Here is a 20,985-nt window from a genome sequence, read left to right on the forward strand (position 1 = left end):
TAAAAACCCAATACAGCCACAAAACAAAATTTAACCAAGGGAAAAAAACAGTGACTGAAACCACTAATAGCCTATCAAAAAACATAGTTACACAGTACCAAGTGGGGCAATAGGAAGATGAAAAAGGGATGGAAACAATTCTCCCACCAAAAACAATTTAATACAGGATTCAGAGGGAAATGAAGAAAACAAATACCCAGTTCCAGACTCCAACAAAACAAAGATAAATGACACCAAGTAACCCAGTGATGCCCACAAGAACACTCTCAAAAAAGTAATTGTGCGAGTAACCACAGAGAATTTCATAGAGATGTTACTAGACATGGTTAACCAAAATGTACAAGAGGCACTCAAGAAATTCCAAGACACCAAAAATAAAGAATATGAGAAGACACAGAAACAAATAAATGAACTCATAGGTACCCTAAATGAACACCAAGTGAAACAGAGAATACTATAAATAGAGAGATAAATGAATTAAACTCAAAAATTGAAAATATTAAAGAGGAAGTACCCAATGATATGGAAAACCTCAGAAAAAAGAATGAAACAGAAATACAAAACACAATGGAAGGCTACTCCAGCAGACTAGAACAAGTAGAGGACAGAATCTCAGAACTTGAAAATGAAATGGAAATTAAAGGAAAACATGAGGAGCTACTAGGCAGACAACTCAAAACCTGTGAAAGGAATATGCAAGAACTCACTGACTCCATCAAAAGACCAAACTGAGAATCATGGGCATTGAAGAAGGAGAAGACGTGCAAGCAAAAGAGATTCTTAAAATATTCAATAAAATATTAATAGAAAATTTCCCAAATCTAGAGAAAGCTATGCCCATTCAGTACACGAAGCCTACAAGACACCAAACAGACCTGACCAAAATAGAACTAACCCACGACATATTATCATTAAAACAACAAACACAGAGAATAGAGAAAGATACTGAAGGCTGTAAGAAAGAAAAAACAAATAACATACAAAAGTAAACCCATCAAAATCATAGATTTCTCAATGGAAAATGGAAAAGCATGAAGGGCATGGAGTGAGGTCTTCCAGGAACTAAATGAAAATAACTGCAACCCTACAATACTCTACTCAGAAAACTATCATTCAAAATAGATAGAGGAATAAAAGTCTTCCACAATAAGCAGAAACTAAAACAATGTATGACCTTCAAGCCACCACTACAAAAGAATTTTCAAGGAATTCTGCACACAGAAAATGAAAGCAAACAAAACTATCAGAGGACAGGCAGTACCAAACCACAGGAGAAAAAAGACAAGGAATCAGAGAATAGCAGTGATTCAGCTGCACACAATCAAACCCTTAAAAAACAAAAACAACTAAATGACAGAATTCACCACACACATTCCAATACTAACACTGAATGTTAGTGGACTTAGTACCCCAATCAAAAGACACCACTTGGCAAACTGGAATAAAAAGGAAGATCCAACAACCTGTTGTTTACTGGAGATCACCTCATTGATAGAAATGAGCATTGGCTTAGGGTGAAAGGCTGGAAGAAGATTTACCAAGCCAATGGCCCCCTAAAACAGGCAGAAGTAGCAATACTTACATCAGACAAAGTAGACTTCAAACTTACATTGATCAAATGAGATAAAGAAGGACACTCCATACTAATAAAACATGAAATACTAGGAGATTCCAAGATTGCAACTAGAGGGAGGAAGCAGAAAGTGTGCTTCCTAAAGTAAACTCTTGGAGAGATGCTGGAGATATACCTGGGAGGAAAAGCCACCAAGAAAAGGCAAAACTCTGACACCTCCACACCCCCAACCTGTGCATAGCATACCCACACCACAGTAAATGGACAAACCAGGAGGGCTCCTGAGCTGCCAAATGCCAGCTCCTAACCTGCTTGGGAAACCACCAGATGAGCAAATAAGCAGCATGCAGTACTCCCTGGGACAAATTAGCATAGCCCCTGGACAGACTGGCCCCTGCCCATGGAGAAAAAGGAAAAAAAAAACTGAATAATACAAGCAGATGAAAAAAAAAAAAAAGACATGTAGCAAAGAGGGCAGGGTGCCCTGAGCTCCGGAAAATGGGGGAGGGGCACTCCCTTATGCAAACTGTAAATAAACAAGCTGGCCAAGGAAGGCAGGAGTGACAGCCACCAACAAACATACTAGGAGAAGAGACAGCTTGTAACAGTGGCTGTGGTGAGGAAAGCTCCATGAGAGAGAGGGAGAAGGGCACTCCCTTATGCGAACTGTAAATAAACAAGCTGGCCAGAGAAGGCGGGTGTGGTGCCACATCCCTCAGTGTGCTTGGAGAGGAGAAAGCATCCAACAGTGGCTAAAGTGTGGCACACTCCACTGGAGAGTGGGGGACGGCTGCTTCCCCATGCAAACTCTAAATAAAAAAGGACTGCTATTGCAACAGGCAGGTAGGGCTTTAAACTGGAGAAAACAAAAGGGGCAAGCATCTAGGAGAACTCTAAATAAACAAAGCCTCCAGGGCTAGGTGAGTGTAAAGCTCACTCCTGAGATCTGCAATTAATAAAGCCTGCAGCAGTAGCTGGCTGACAGTAGGTGGCAGGTGAGCTGCAGCCTCAGATAGACATTCACAAAGCTGTCTCCAGACTCCATTTTTTTTCCCCTGGGATGAGACAATGACAGAACTACTACTCAGAAACCAACACCAGGACTGGATGCTGAAGGATTAACACAAAATCTATTAAGACTCAAACTTTATTGAATTTGAACTTGAGAAATTTTATTTATTTACTTAGTTAGTTAGTTAGTTAGTTTTATCCTCTCTCTTTCTCTCTAATGCCTGTTTAGCTCACTGTTGATTAGTACACTATCTCTCCCTGTTTATTTCTTTGGCTCTATTTTTTGTTTTCTTTTGTTTTGTTCTTATCACATTTCCTTTACTTTCTTGGCTTTCCCTCTTCTCTCACCTTTCCATTGTAGATATCATCATTGTTACTATTACAAGCTAGACAATACTGAATTACACACACAGTACAGGGACAGTAACAGTAACAAGAGGAATTATGGGAAGATGGAAGAAAGAAGGAAACCATTTTACCCCCAATAATAAACTAGTACAGGAACCAGAGGGAAATGAAGAAAACAGATGCCCAGATCCAACTCCAACAAAACGAAGATAAACTATGCCAAAGAACCCAATGAAGCCCACAAAAACAATCTCAAAGAAGAAATCCTGTAATTAATCAATGAGAATTTGATAGAGATGATACTGGATATGGTCAACCAAAATGTACAGGAGACACTCAAGAAATTCCAAGACAGCAAGAATAGAGAAACAAAGAACACAATAAATAAAGAGATAAATGAACTCAGAGCGAAAATAGACAATATTAAAGTGGAAGCAACTCAGGGTATGGAAAACCTCAGAAAAAAGAACAAAACAGAATTGCAAAACAAAATGGAAGGGAAATCCAGCAGACTAGAACAAGCAGAAGACAGAATCTCAGAACTCGAAGATGAAATGGTAATTAAAGGAAAAACCGAAGAACTATTAGTTAAACAATACAAGACCAGTGAAAAGAAAATGCAAGAACTTACAAACTCCATCAAAAGACCAAACCTGAGAATCATGGGCACAAAGCCACCACTACAAAAGATTCTTCAAGGGATTCTGCACACAAAGAGTGAAACACAACATAACCATGAAAGGGCAGGCAGCACCAAACTACAGGAAAAGAAAATAGAGAATAACATCGATCTAGGTACACACAATCAAACCTTCAAACAACTAAGACAACTAAGACAACTAAACGACAGGAATCACCACATACCTATCAGTACTAACACTTAATGTTAATGGACTTAATTCCCCCATGAAAAGGCACCGTTTGACAAACTGAATTAAAAAGGAAGATCCAACAATTTGTTGCTTACTGTTGATTACTACACTATCTTTCCCTGTTTATATCTTTGAAACTTTTGTTTGTTTGTTTTGTTTTGTTTATTTGTTTATTTGATTTTTTCTTTTTCTTTACCTTCTTAGCTTTCCCTCTACTCTCACCCTTCCATTCTAAATATCACCATTGTTATTATTACAGGCCAGAAAATACTTAATTGCACACAGTACAGGGACAATAACAACAACAAGGGCAATGATGGGAAGAGAGAAAATACAGGGAAATCAGTTTCCCCACAGCAAAAAATTAGTACAGGAACCAAAGGGAAATGAAGAAAACAGACACTCAGATCCAAAAATGAAGATAAACTATGCCAAAGAACCCAATGAAGCCCACAAGAATAATCTAAAACAAGAAATACTACAGGTAATCAATGAGAATTTTATAGAGATGATACTGGATATGGTCAACCAAAATCTACAGGAGAAACTCAAGAAATTCCAAGACAACAAAAACAGAGAATTTGAGAAAGCACAAGAAGAAATAAAGGAAACCATAGAAGCACTGTATAAACATCAAAGTGAAACAAATAACATGATTAATAAAGAGATAAATAAACTCAGGCCAAAAATAGACAACATTACAGAGGAAGCAACTCAGGACATGGAAAAGCTCAGAAAAAAGAATGAAACAGAATTGCAAAACAAAATGGAAGGCCAATCCAGCAGAATAGAACAAACAAAAGACAGAATCTCAGAATTCAAAGATGAAATGGTAATTAAAGGAAAAACCACAGAACTATTAGTTAAACAACTCAAGTCCTGTGAAAAGAAAATGTAAGAACTCACTGACTCCATCAAAAGACCAAACCTGAGAATCATGGATTGAAGAAGAAGAGGTGCAAGCAAAGGGAATGCATAATACATTCAACAAAATAATAACAGAAAATTTCCCAAATCTAGAGAAATCTATTCACATACAGATGCAAGAGGCCTCCAGAGCACCAAACAGACCAGAACAAAATAGAACTACCCCACAGCATATTATCATTAAAACAACAAGTACAGAGACCTGAGAAAGAATATTGAAGGCTGTGAGAGAGAAAAAAACATAACATACAAAGGTAAACCCATCAAAATCACAGCAGACTTCTCAACAGAAACATTAAAAGCAAGAAGAGTTTGGGGTGAGATCTTCCCAGCATTGAGTGAAAATAACTTCAACCCCAGGATACTCTACCCAGCAAAATTATCATTCAAAATAGATGGAGCAATAAAAGTCTTCCATGATAAGCAAAAACTAAAACAATATGTGACCACAAGCCACCACTACAAAAGATTCTTCAAGGAATTCTGCACACAGAAAGTGAAACCCAACATAATCATGAAAGGGCAGGCAGCACCAAACTACAGGAAAAGAAAAAGCAAGAAAGTAGAGAGTAACCTCAACTTAGGTATACACGATCAAACCTTCAAACAACTAAGACAACTAAAAGACAGGAATCATCACATAACTGTCAATACTAACACTTAATGTTAATAGACTTAACTTCCCCATCAAAAGGCACTGTTTGACAAACTGGTAATCCAGTTTGGTCCAACAATCTGTTGCCTACAAGAGACCCATTCTCATTGACAGAAACAAGAACTGGCTTAGGGTGAAAGGACAGAAGAAGATTTACCAAGCCAATGGCCACCCAAAACAGGCAAGAGTAGCAATACTTATCTCTGACAAGGTAGACTTCAAACCTACATTGATCAAAAGAGATAAAGAAAGACATTCCATACTAATAAAAGGGGAAACAGACCAAAAGGAAGTAACAATTATCAACCTACATGCACCCAATGACAATGCACCCAATTTCATCAAACATACCCTGAAGGACCTAAAAGCACATATTAACTCCAACACAGTTGTCATGGGAGACTTTAACACCCCATTATCATCAATAGATAGGTCATCCAAACAAAAAATCAATAAAGAAATCCTAGATCTAAAACATACCATAGATCAAATGGACATAGTTGATGTCTACAAAACATTTTATCCAACTTCTACACAATATATATTTTTCTCAGCAGCCCACAGAACCTTCTCCAAAATAGACCATATGCTAGGGCACAAAGCAAGCCTCAGAAAATATAAGAAAATAGAAATTATACCATGCTTTCTATCTGATCACAGTGCATTAAAACTAGAACTCAACAACAAAAATAAAGACAAAAAACATGCAAACAGCTGGAAATTGAACAACCCATTGCTTAATGAACAATGGGTCATTGATAAAATAAAAAAGGAATTAAAAGGTTCCTGGAAGTCAATGAAAATGCAAACACAACCTACCGGAACCTATGGGACATAACAAAGGCAGTCCTGAGAGGAAAGTTTATAGCCCTGAGTGCATATTTTAAAAAGACTGAAAGATCTCAAATCAAAGACCTAATGATACATCTCAAACTCCTAGAAAAACAAGAAAAGCAAATGCCAAAACAAATAGGAGAGAAATAATAAAAATAAGAGCTGAAATCAATGAAATAGAAATCAAAAAAAACATACAAAGAATTAATGAAACAAAAGGTCGGTTCTTAAAAATAAACAAGATCGATAGACCCCTAGAAATCCTGACTAAAATGAGGAGAGAAAAAACCCAAATCAGTAAAATCAGTAATGCAAAAAGGGAGATAACAACAAACACCATGGAAGTCCAGGAAATCATCAAGACTACTTGGAGAACATATATTCAAATAAATTTGAAAATGTGAAGAAATGGACATATTTCTAGACACTTATGATCATCTAAAACTGAATCAAGGGAACATTAATCACTTGAATGATCTATAACACAAAATAAATTGAAGCAGCAATCAAGAGTCTCCCCTAAAAGAAAAATCCAAGACCTGATGGATTCTCTGCTGAATTCTATCAGATTTTTAAAGGACTAATACCAACACTCCTTAAACTGTTCCACAAAATTAAAAGGGAAGGAAAATTGCCTAACACATTTCATGAAGCCAGTATTACACTTATCCCAAACCCAGGCAAAGACTCCTCCAAAAAAGAGAACTATAGGCCAATCTCCTTAATGAACATTGATGCAAGAATCATCAATAAAATAAAGGCAAGCCAAATTCAACACCACATCAAAAAGATCATTCACCATGACCAAGTAGGCTTCATCCCAGTAATGCAGGGGTGGTTCAACATATGCAAATCAACAAATGTGATACACCACATTAACAGAAGCGAAGACAAAAAGCACTTGATCATCTCAATAGATGCAGAAAAAGCCTTTGATAAGATCCAACACCATTTCATGATAAAGGCTCTAAGAAAACTAGGAATAGAATGAAAGTACCTCAACATTATAAAAGATATATATGACAAACCTACAGCCACCATTATACTTAATGGTGAAAAACTGAAATCATTCCCTCTAACATCAGGAATGAGACAAGGATGCCCACTATCTCCACTCCTATTCAACATAGTACTCCAATTCCTAGCCAGAGCAATTAGGCAAGAATAGGGAATAAAAGGAATACAAATAGGTAAAGAAACTATCAAAATATCCCTATTTGCAGATGATATGATCCTACACCTTAAAGACCAAAAAACTCTACAAAAGCTCCTAGACACCATCAACAGCTTTAGCAAAGTAGCAGGATATAAAATCAACATAGAAAAATCATTAGCATTTCTATACACTAATAATGAACAAATTGAGAAAGAATATATGAAAACAATTTCATTTACAATAGCCTCAAAAAAATCAAATACCTAGGAGTAAACTTTTCAAAGGATGTGAATGACCTCTACAAGGAAAACTATAAGCTTCTGAAGAAAGAGATTAAGGAAGACTATAGAAAGTGGAGATATTTCCTATGCTCAAGGATAGGTAGAATCAACATAATAAAAATGTCTATACTCCCTAAAGCAATCTACATGTTTAATGCAATTCCCATCAATACCCCAATGACAGTCATCAAAGAGATTGAAAAATCTACCATCAAATTTATCTGGAAACACAAGAGACCACAAATAGTCAAGACAATACTCAGCAAAAAGAACAACATTGAAGGTATCACAATACCTGACTTCAAACTATATTACAAAACAATAGCAATAAAAACAACATAGTACTGGCACAAAAACAGACATGAAGACCAGTGTAACAGAAGAGAGGACCCAGATATGAAGCCACACAACTATAACCAGCTTATCTTTGACAAATGCACTAAAAATATATGATGGAGAAAAGACAGCTTCTTCAAGCAAAACTACTGGGAAAACTGGTTAGCAGTCTGCAAAAAACTGAAACTAGATGCATGTTTATCACCCTATACCAGTATTAACTCAAAATGGATCAAGTACCTTAATATCAGACCCTAAACTCTAAAGTTGTTATAGGAAAAAGTAGGAAATACTTTGGTACTAATAGGCATAGGCAAGGACTTTCTCAATGGAACCCCAGCAGGTCAGCAACTAAGAGAAAGAATAGACAAATGGGACTTCATAACACTAAAAAGCTTCTGTTCAACAAAAGACATAGTCTCTAAACTGAAGGGACCACTCACAGAGTAGGAGAAAATAATTGCCAGTTACACATCAGACAAAGGACTGATAACCAGAATATATAGGGAACTCACAAAACTAACCTCTCCCAAAATTAGTGAACCAATAAAGAAATGGGCAAGTGAACTAAACAGAACTTTCTCAAAAGAAGAAATTCAAATGGCCAAAAAACACATGAAAAAATGCTCACCATCTCTAGCCATTAAGGAATGCAACTCAAAACCACACTAAGATTCCACCTCACCCCTGTTAGAATAGCCATAATTAGAAACACCACCAACAACAGGTGTTGGGGAGGATGTGGGGAAAAAGGAACTCTTATACACTGCTGGTAGGAATGCAAACTAGTACAACCACTCTGGAAAAAAGTTTGGAGGCTTCTTAAAAATCTAAACATAGGTCTGCCATGTGACCCAGCAATACCACTCTTGGAGATATACTCAAAAGAATGTAACATAGGTTACTCCAAAGGCACTTGCACACCCATGTTTATTGTAGTGCTATTCACAACAGCCAAGTTATGGAAACAGTCAAGATGCCCCACTACTGACGAATGGGTTAAGAAAATGTGGTATTTATACACAATGGAGTTTTACTCAGTCATTAAGAAGAACAAAATCTTATCATTTGTAAGTGAGTGGATGGAACTGGAGAACTTCATCCTGAGCAAGGTTAGCCAGGCTCAGAAGACCAAAAATCATATATTCTCCCTCATATGCAGACTTTAGATCTAGGGCAAATGCAGCAATGTTTTTGGACTTGGGTCACATGCTAAGGGGAGAGTATATACAGGAAGAATGTGGATAGGTAGGAAACCCAAAACTTGAAAGTTTCTGATGTACCCATTGCAGAGGAACTAATACAGAAACCTTAAAGAGCCAGAGGTCAATTTGGGAAGGTGACTGGGAAGTAGTGTAGAGATCAGGTAGAGATGAATCAATTCGAGTTGTAAGACACTTGTGCATGGAAACAATGCTAGGAATCTCTCTGTATAGCTATCCTTATCTCAACTAGCAAAAATGCTTTGTCTTTCTTATTATTGCTTATTTCTACTCTTCAACAAAATTAGAGATAAGGGCAGAATAGATTTTGCCTGGAAGTAAGGGGGGTGGAGGAAGAGGGAAGGGTCGGGAGCAGAGGGGAGAAATGGCCCAAACAATGTATGCACATATGTATAAATGAATAAAATAAAATAAAAATGAAAACAAATATACTTACTCCAAAACAGATTTGTCTCTGTGTGTCCAAGACACTGCATAGAATGTCTTCTAAGGCATGTTGTGCAGACCCACACTGTGCCCACTGTACATGAACATCTATGGAGCTAATGTTAATAACTGAACGTAAGTTCTTACCTTCTGATTTGATACATTTCTACTTGTTGCTAATTTTTTGCTTTCACTACCCACAGCTCTGTCTCATTGACTTTCTGCAGAGAACAGAACCTTTTATTCCTTTGTAAGAACTGCCATCTTTTTCCCTACTCATAGTAGTCACCGCAGCCATGGCCTGAGAAATCACAATGGGATGATCAGTTTTAACCATATTAAGTTTTATTTAAAGAAGCATAAAATAATGGTAGCATACTCTATGATATTCAAATAATTATTTCTCAATTACTACATAAGGCCAACTGACACTGAAACAATGCCTGAGTACAGAAGGGTTTAAAGAAGTATAACATCTTCTCTGATACTTTATTCCACATGAAGCTAAGTAAACTTGATTACCCCATATTATAAAAGGAAGGAATGAAACAAAATTTGAGTAGGTTACACATCTATCCACTCTACTTTAATAAGAAAATAAATATCATAGAACTATTTTTGTAAAGTTTTGCTTTTTTTTCCCTACAAATCTCACTTGTGGTTCTTTAATAAAAATATGATATAGTTAATTCTTAATTATTAGGACCTGGGAAGAGTGTTTCTCAAATAGCATAGAAAAATATTATTAAAGAAATTACCTCTTATTTCCAATATGAAGGGGGGGAAAAAAGAATGGTGTACAGGCTCAAAAGAATTTTCACGCAGGGCCCAGAAAGACTTTCAAAGAAACATGGGTCTTTTCTCAAAGTTAGTTTTAAAATGAGACAAAGAGATTTCTCCAAATGTGTAAGTTGTTAAACCACTACATGAAGGAGCTATTTTTCCTGGAATAAAGTAAAGATCTCAGCCACTTTATGTGTGAAATCTCTGTCTACGCTTTGGGATTAGTTTTATAGCCTACAACAAAGCTTTCAGCAAGTACAATTTGAAAAGGAATTGGAAATTTTTTAAATTGAAACTGCAGAAGTCCTTTATAGTCAAACCATGGGGAGCAGAAAGGCACAGGAAAAGAAGAAAAAGGCATGATTGCAGAGAAATATGAATGGTAACAAATAAACAGTCTTAGAGAATTCAAAAATACATTTTGTATGTTGACATTGACACTAAATTACAAAACATTTCTCAGTTCTTAAGGACAGCACAGTAAAGCCTTATTCAAGTCACTGTATTAAATATGGGAAAGAGGAGAAGTTATTGAGGTTAGGGTGAAGTTCAATTGAAATAGGAGCTTCATCCATTTTTGTTCTTCATTTGTCATGTCATAACATCTGCTGTTCTTTGGGAATTCAGATTTTCACACTGCATTATGTTTTAACACATCTTTTCCCTGGGTTTTCCAAACTGGTATGCTTAAGGAAAACTGGATTGTGTTAAATAAATACCTTTCATGTATTTCTCTTGGTCTGAGTGGGGACACAGATAAAGTGGTTCTGTTAGCAAAAAGAGATAACTAAACAATTAATCACAAATTTTTAACTCAACATGTCTAATTAAGTGGATTATCATTCAAGCAAAGCAGCTAGCATCTTGTTCAACTCTTGTTAAGGGACTTCCTTTTCCATGGGATGTTCTAGGACACTGTGTTCCTTTGAAGAAGGCAACAAAAACTTTTTTAGGCACAGATAACTTTTTAGTTGCAGTTAACTGGCTAATGCATATTTTTGCCTCTTTTCTTGAATGGTTTCTCAGAAGTTATTCTAACTTCCCATTTTTTTTATTTTAAATTAGGGCAGGATAATTTCTTCCACCCAGTTGTGCTGTGTTTCATGGAACTTCATTTGTATTGTTATTACTAAAAAAGAATGTCAAAAAATCACCAACCATCCATGATTTAGATGAGTTAAAAACAATAATTTTAAGAGAGACAATTGAGGAAATTAACCAATTTGGGCTATAATACATATATACATGGAAGTGCCACAAAGAAACTCCCTGTTTAGCTGTCTTAAACAAAGTGTCATTTTCTTTTCTTTTACTAAATTGGAGAACAGGAGAGTAGAACAGGTCCTATGGTGGTAGGGGAATACCAATGGGAGGAGTGGGGAGGTGTGGAAAGAGTGTGGGAGGGTAAATATAGAGCAAATACTGTGTACACATGTATGTACATGGAAAAATGAGACCAGCTGAAACTGTTCCAGGAATGGGGGGTGTGGGATAAAGGAGAACCATGGAAGGAGTGAATTCAAGTATTACACACTCAATATATTATAAGTACTTTTGTAAATGCCACAGTGTACCCCTATCTAGCACAATAAATAATAGAATTAATAAATAAACTACAGAAAGTATATGCAACTGCTAATACATTAATGATCATATTTTCTAATGATAAATAAAATGAAGGAAATGGAAAGTGTAAAAAACCCAGAACAACAACAACAAAAAAGAAAATTGACCAAAAAAAAAAAAAAAGAAAGAACAAAACCCAGGACCGATTCCAAGATGGCGGCTAGAGGAAGGAAGCAGAAAGCTAGCCTCCTATAGTGAAATCTTGGGGAGACACTGGAGACACACTTTGCAGGCAAAATCACCAAGAAGAGACAAAACTTTGACCCCTCCACACCTCCAGCCAGTGCAGAGAATCTCCACTTCACATTAAACGGAGAAACAAGGAGGGCCCCCGGGCCACCAGTTGCCCGCGTCCAGATAGCTTGGGAAGACGCAGACAAGGTGAGCTTCGCAGTACTGCGGTACTCCCACAGACAACCCTGGGCCAGAGCAGCATAGCCCCCTGGACAGACTGACCGCCCCCAGGGGAAAAAAGAGAAACTGAGTAATAAGCAATAAGAACAATAAAGACATGTGGAAAAGAGGGTGGAGCGCACTAAGCGCCAAAGATTGGGAGAAGGGAATCCTTCCCGGGACTGTAAATAAACAAGCCGGGCAGGCTGGAGAGGCTCTGACGGGAGCGGGGGTGGGCGTCTAGCAACCAGGAGTGGGAAGGCTTGTGAGAGTGGCAGAGGAAGGAAAACTCCACAGGAGAGGAAGGAGGACCCACTTCCCATGTGAACTGTAAACAAACATGGCGGCTAGCAAGAGCAGCAGCACCGCCCAGTAATTTGGAGCAGGAAAGCTTGTAAAAGTGGCAGTGGGAGGAAAACTGCACAGAAGAAGGGGGAAGACCCACTACCCACATGAACTGTAAATAAATATGCAGGCCTGAGAATGCGGGTATAGTGTCATCTTTCCCAGTGTACTTGGAAAGGGGAAAGCTTGTAGCAGAGGCTCAGGCACAGGAGAACTCTGAGTAAACAAGGCCTGCAGGGTCAGGTAAGTGCTAAGCTCACCCCAGAGATCTGCATAAATAACGCCTCCAGCAATAGCAGGCTGACAGCAGCAGGCAGGCAAGCCACAGACACAGATACAATTCTCAGAACTGTCTCAAGACTCTTATTTTTCTCTTTTTCTCCCTACCTTTGATGAGAGAACAACTGAATTACACCTGCATACTGAAAAACATACTGAAAATGTATTGCATTTGAACTTGGGACACTTGGTGGGGTTTTCTGTGTGTGTGTGTGTGTGTGTGTGTGTGTGTGTGTGTAGTTTTGTTCTACTTTATGCATCCCCTTTGATGAGACAACTACAGAACAACATCTGAGGCACCATCTCCAGGATTGGAGACTGAGATGGACAACCAAATTATTAAGACTGAAACTCCATTGCATTTGAACTTGGAGGTTTTTTGGTTTTGTGGGTTTTTTTAATTTTCTATTTTTCATTTTATTTTACTTAATTTATATATATATATTTCTTTCATTTACTTATTTTTTATTTTTACTCCTATCTTTCTTTTTATTTTTTATTTTCAATCCTCTCTCTGTCTCTCTAATGCCTGTTCAGCTTACTGTTGATTAGTACACTGATGCTAACTGTTTATACCTTTGAAACTTTCTTGTCTGATTCCTTGTTCTGTTTTCTCCTTCTTGTCTGTTTATTTGTTTTTCCCTTTTCTTTACCTTCTTGCTTTCCATCTCCACTCACCCTTCCATTCTAAATATCACCATTGTTATTATTACAGCTAGAAAATACTTAATTGCACATAGTACAGGGACAGTAACAACAACAAAGACAATGACAGGAAGACAGGAAAAACAGGGAAACCAGTTTCCCCACAGCAAAAAATTAGTACAGGAACCAGAGGGGAATGAAGAGAACAGAAATTCAGATCCAGACTCCAACAAAATGAAGATAAACTATGCCAAAGGACCCAATGAAGTCCACATAAATAATTTAAAAGAAGACATACTACATGTACTCAATGAGAATTTTATAGAGATGACACTGGATAGGGTAAAACAAAATGTACAGGAGACACTCAAGAAATTCCAAGACAACAAAAATAGAGAATTTGAAAAAGCAAAAGAAGAAATAAAGGAAACCATAGAAGCACTGTAAAAACACCAAAGTGAAACAGAGAACAAGATGAATAAACAGATAAATGAACTCAGGACAAAAATAGACAACATGAAAGAGGAAACCACCCAGGATATTGAAAACTTCAGAAAAAAGAATGAAACAGAACTGCAAAACAAAATAGAAGGCCAATCCAGCAGAATAGAATAAGCAGAAGACAGAATCTCAGAACTTGAAGATGAAATGGTAATTAAAGGAAAAACCGAAGAACTATTAATTAAACAACTCAACACCTGTAAAAAGAAAATGCAAGAACTCACCAACTCTATCAAAAGACCAAACTTGAGAATCATGGGCATCGAAGAAGGAGAAGAGGTGCAAGCAAAAGGAATGCGCAATATATTCAACAAAATAATAACGGAAAATTTCCCAAATCTAGAGAAAGATATGCCCATACAGATGCAAGAGGCCTCCAGGACACCAAACAGACCAGAATAAAATAGAACTACCCCATGACATATCATCATTAAAACAAGTTCAGAAACTAAGGACAGAATATTGAAGGCTGTAAGAGAGAAAAAATAAGTAACATAAAAAGCTAAACCCATCAAAATCACAGCAGACTTCTCAACAGAAATATTAAAAGCAAGAAGAGCGTGGGGTGAGATCTTCCCAGCACTAAATGAAAATAACTTCTACCCCAGGATACTCTACCCAGCAAAACTATCATTCAAAATAGATGGGGCAATAAAAGTCTTCCATGATAAGCAAAAACTAAAACAATATGTGACCACAAAGCCACCACTACAAAAGATTCTTCAAGGGATTCTGCACACAGATAGTAAAACCCAACTTAACCATGAAAAGACAGGCAGCACCAAACCACAGGAAAAGAAAAAGCAAGACAGTAGAGAGTAATTTCAACTTAGGTACACACAATCAAACCTTCAAACAACTAAGACAACTAAAGGACAGGAATCACCACATACCTAGTAGTACTAATGCTTAATGTTAACGGATTTAATTCACCCATCAAAAGGCACCACTTGATGACATGGATTAAAAGGGAAGATCCAATAATTTGTTGCTTAAAGGAGACCCATCTCACCAACAGAAATAAGCATAGGCTTAGGATGAAAGGCTGGAAGAAGATTTACCAAGGCAATGGCCAGCAAAAACAGGCAGGAGTAGCAATACTTATCTCTGACAAAGTAGACTTCAAACCTACACTGATCAAACAGGATAAAGAAGGACATTCCAGACTAATAAAAGTGGAAATAGACCAAAAGGAAATAATAATCATCAACCTGTATGGACCCAATGTCAATGCATCCAATGTCATCAAACATACCCTGAAGGACCTAAAAGCATATATTAACACCAACAAAGTGGTTGTGGGAGACTTTAACACCCCATTATCATCAATAGATAGGTCATCCAAACAAAAAATCAATAAAGAAATCCTAGATCTAAAATATACAATAGATCAAATGGACCTAGTTGATGTCTACAGAACATTTCATCCAACTTCTACACAATATACATTCTTCTCAGCAGCCCAAGGAACCTTCTCCAAAATAGATCATATCCTAGGGCACAAAGCAAGCCTCAGCAAATATAAGAAAATAGAAATAATACCATGCATACTATCTGATCACAATGGAGTAAAACTAGAGCTCAACAACAAAAGTAAAGACAAAAAACATGCAAACAGCTGGAAGCTAAATAACTCATTACTTAAGGAACAATGGATCATTGATGAAATAAAAGAGGAAATTAAAAAGTTCCTGGAAGACAATGAAAATGAAAACACAACCTACCAGAACCTATGGGACACACCTAAGGCAGTCCTGAGAGGAAAGTTTATAGCCCAAGCACATATATTAAAAAGACTGAAAGATCCCAAATCAAAGACCTAATGATGCATCTCAAACTCCTAGAAAATCAAGAACAAGCAAATCCCAAAACAAATAGAAGGAGAGAAATAATAAAAATAAGAGCTGAAATCAATGAAATAAAACCAAAAAACCATACAAAGAATAAATGAAACAAAAGTTGGTTCTTTGAAAAAATAAACAAGATCAATAGACCCCTGGCAAACCTGACTAAAATGAGGCGATAAAAAACTCAAATTAGTAGAATCAGGAATGCAAAAGGGGAGATAACAACAAACACCATGGAAGTCCAGGAAATCATCAGAGACTACTTCGAGAACCTATATTCAAATAAATTGGAAAATCTTAAAGAAATGGACAGATTTCTAGATGCATATGATCATCCAAAACTGAACCAAGAGGAAATTAATTACCTGAATAAATCTATAAAACAAGAGTCTCCCCAAAAAGAAAAGTCCAGGACCTGATGGATTCTCGGCTGAATTCTATCAGACCTTTAAAGAAGAACTGATACCAACCCTCCTTAAACTTTTCCACAAAATAGAAAGGGAAGTAAAACTGCCAAACACATTTTATGAAGCCAGTATTACACTTATGCAAAACAAGGCAAAAACACCTCTAAAATGGAGAACTATAGGCCAATCACCTTACTGAACAACTGATGCAAAAATCCTCTACAAAACAATGGCAAACCGAATTCAACAACACATCACAAAGATTATTCACCACAACCAAGTAGGATTCATCCCACAAATGTAGGGGTGGTTCAACATACGAAAATCAATAAACATAATAAACAACCTTAACAAAAGCAAAAACAAAAACCACTTGATCATCTCAATAGATGCAGAAAAAGCCTTTGATAAGATCCAACACCATTTCATGATAAAAGCTCTAAGAAAACTAGGAATAGAGGGAAAGTACCTCAACATTATAAAAGCTATATATGACAGACGTACAGCCAGCATTATACTTAATGGAAAAACTGAAACTATTCCCTTTAAAATCAGGAACCAGAGGCAGAATTCCAAGATGGCGGCTAGAGGTAGGAAGCAGAAAAAGCGACCCTCCTATAGTGAAATCGTGGAGAGATGCTGGAGACACACTTTGCAGGCATAATCACCAAGAAAAGGCATAACTTTGTCCCCTCCACATCTCCAGCCGGTGCAGAGAATCTCCACTTCACGTTAAACGGAGAAACGAGGAGGGCCCCCGGGGCCGCCAGTGGCCGGCGCCCATACAGCTTGGGAAGACGTGGACCAGGTGAGCTTTGCGGTACCACGATAGCCCCACAGACAAGCCTGGGCCAGAGCAGCATAGCCCCCTGGACAGACTGACCTCCACCTGGGAAAAAAAAAAAGAGAAACTGAATAATAAGTAATAAGAACAGTTAAGACACACTGGAAAGAGGATGGGGCGCCCTGAGCGCTGAAGATTGGGAGAAGGGAATCCTTCCCGGGACTGTAAATAAACAAGCCAGGTGGGCCAGAGAGCCTCTGGCAGGAGCGGGGTGCACGCCCAGCAACCAGGAGCGGGAAAGCTTGTGAGAGGAGGGAAAACCCACTTCCCATGCGAACTGTAAACAAACATGGCGAGTGGCAGGAGCAGCAGCACCGCCCAGTAAGCAGGAACAGGAAAGCTGCTGAAAGCGGCAGTAGGAGGAAAACTTCAGAGGAGAGGGGGGAAGACCCACCTCCCACATGAACTGTAAATAAACACGCAGGCCTGACAATGCAGGTGCAGTGTCACCTTTCCCAGTGCTTGGAAAGGGGAAAGCCTGTAGCAGAGGCTCCCACACAGGAGAACTCTGAGCAAACAAAGCCTGTGGGACCAAGTGAGTGCTAAGCTCACCCCAGAGATCTGCATAAATAACGCCACCAGCTACAGGCTAAGAGCAGCAGGCAGACAATCCACAGTTGCAGATACAACTCTCAGAACTGTCTCCAGATGCTTTTTTTTCTTTTTCTCCCTACCTTTGATGAGAGAACAACCGAATTACACCTGCAAGCCAAAAAAATTACTGAAACTGTATTGCATTTGAACTGGCGACACTTGGTGGGGGGTTTTGTGTGTGTGTGTGTGTGTGTGTGTGTGTGTGTGTGTGAGTGTGTAGTTTTGTTCTACTTTATGCATTCCCTTTGATGAGACAACTATAGAACAACATCTGAGGCACCAACTCCAGGACTGGAGATTGAGATGGACACCCAAATTATTAAGACTGAAACTGCATTGCATATAAACTTGGAAGTTTTTTGGTTTTTTTTTTTTTTTAATTTTCTATTTTCCATTTTATTTTAATTCATTTTTATATATAGATATTACTTTCATTTACTTATTTTTTATTTTTTTATCTTTGATTTTCAATCCTCTCTCTGTCTCTCTATTGCCTGTTCAGCTTACTGTCAATTAGTACACTAACACTCCCGGTTTATACCTTTGAAACTCTCTTGTATGATACCTTGTTCTGCTTTCTCCCTCTTGTCTGTATATTTGTTCTCCCCTTTTCTTTAGCTTCTTGCTTTCCATCTCCACTCACCCTTCCATTCTAAATATCACCATTGTTATTATTACAGGCTAGAAAATACTTAATTGCACACAGTACAGGGACAGTAACAACACCAAGGACAATGACGGGAAGACAGAAAAAACAGGGAAACCAGCTTCCCCACAGCAAAAAATTAGTACAGGAACCAGAGGGGAATGAAGAGAACAGAAATTCAGATCCAGACTCCAACAAAATGAAGATAAACTATGCCAAAGGACCCAAAGAAGCCCACAAGAATAATTTAAAAGAAGACATACTACAAGTACTCAATGAGAATTTTATACAGATGATACTGGATAGGGTCAACCAAAATGTACAGGAGACACTCAAGAAATTCCAAGACAATAAAAATAGAGAGTTTGAAAAAGCAAAAGAAGAAATAAAGGAAACCATAGAAGCACTGTATAAACACCAAAGTGAAAGAGAGAACACAATGAATAAATGGATAAATGAACTCAGGACAAAAATAGACAACAATAAAGAAGAAAACTGCCAGGATATGGAAAACCTCAGAAAAAAGAATGAAACAGAACTGCAAAACAAAACAGAAGGCCAATCCAGCAGAATAGAACAAACAGAAGACAGAATCTCAGAACTTGAAGATGAAATGGTAATTAAAGGAAAAACCGAAGAACTATTAATTAAACAACTCAAGACCTGTGAAAAGAAAATGCAAGAACTCACCGACTCCATCAAAAGACCAAATTTGAGAATCATGAGCATCGAAGAAGGAGAAGAGGTGCAAGCGAAGGGAATGCGTAATAAAGTCAACAAAATAATAATGGAAAATTTCCCAAATCTAGAGAAAGATATTCCCATACAAATGCAAGAGGCCTCCAGGACACCAAACAGACCAGATCAAAATAGAACTACTCCACGACATATCATCATTAAAACAACAAGTTCAGAAACTAAGGAAAGAATATTGAAGGCTGTAAGAGAGAAAAAACAAGTAACATACAAGGGTAAACCCATCAAAATCACAGCAGACTTCTCAACAGAAACATTAAAAGCAAGAAGAGTGTGGGGTGAGATCTTCCGGGCACTGAATGAAAATAACTTCAACCCCAGGATACTCTACCCAGCAAAGCTATCATTCAAAATAGATGGAGCAATAAAAGTCTTCCATGATAAGCAGAAACTAAAACAATATGTGACCACAAAGCCACCATTACAAAAGATTCTGCAAGGGATCCTGCACACAGAAAGTGACACCCAACTTAACCATGAAAAGGTAGGCAGCACCAAGGCACAGGATAAGAAAAAGCAAGACAGTAGAGAGTAACATCAAGTTAGGTACACACAATCAAACCTTCAAACAACTAAGACAACTAAATGGCAGGAATCACCACATACCTATCAGTACTAACGCTTAATGTTAATGGACTTAATTCACCCATCAAAAGACACCGTTTGACAAAATGGATTAAAAAAGAAGATCCAACAATTTGTTGCTTACAGGAGACTCATCTCACTGACAGAAATAAGCATAGGCTTAGGATGAAAGGCTAGAAGAAGATTTACCAAGCCAATGGCCCCCAAAAACAAGCAGGAATAGCAAAACTTATCTCTGACAAAGTAGACTTCAAACCTACATTGATCAAATGAGATAAAGAAGGACATTCCATACTAATAAAAGGGGAAATAGACTAAAAGAAAATAATAATCATCAATCTGTACGCACCCAATGTCAACGCACCCAATTTCATCAAACATACCCTGAAAGACCTAAAAGCATATATAAACGCCAACACAGTGGTTGTGGGAGACTTTAACACTCCATTATCATCAATAGAGAGGTCATCCAAACAAAAACTCAATAAAGAAATCCAAGATCTAAAATATGCAATAGATCAAGTGGAACTAGTAGATGTCTACAGAACATTTCATCCAACCTCTATACAATATACATTCTTCTCAGCAGCCCATGGAACCTTCCCCAAAATAGGTCATAACCTAGGGCACAAAGCAAGCCTCAGCAAATATAAGAAAATAGAAATAATACCGTGCATACTATCTGACCACAATGCAGTAAAAGTAGAACTCAACAACAAAAGTAAAGACAAAAAACATGCAAACAGCTGGAAACTAAGTAACTCATTACTTAATGAAGAATGGATCATCGATGCAATAAAAAAGGAAATTAAAAAGTTCCTTGAAGTCAATGAAAATGAAAACACAACCTACCAGAACCTATGGGACACAGCTAAGGCAGTCTTGAGAGGAAAGTTTATAGCCATGAGTGCATATATTAAAAAGATTGAAAGATCCCAAATCAATGACCTAATGATACATCTCAAACTCCTAGAAAAACAAGAACAAGCAAATCCCAAAACAAATAGAAGGAGAGAAATAATAAAAATAAGAGCTGAAATCAACGAAATAGAAACCAAAAAAACCATACAAAGAATTAATGAAGCAAAAGTT

Source organism: Castor canadensis, chromosome 4 (assembly GCF_047511655.1).
Source record: "Castor canadensis chromosome 4, mCasCan1.hap1v2, whole genome shotgun sequence".
Taxonomy (NCBI): Eukaryota; Metazoa; Chordata; class Mammalia; order Rodentia; family Castoridae; genus Castor; species Castor canadensis.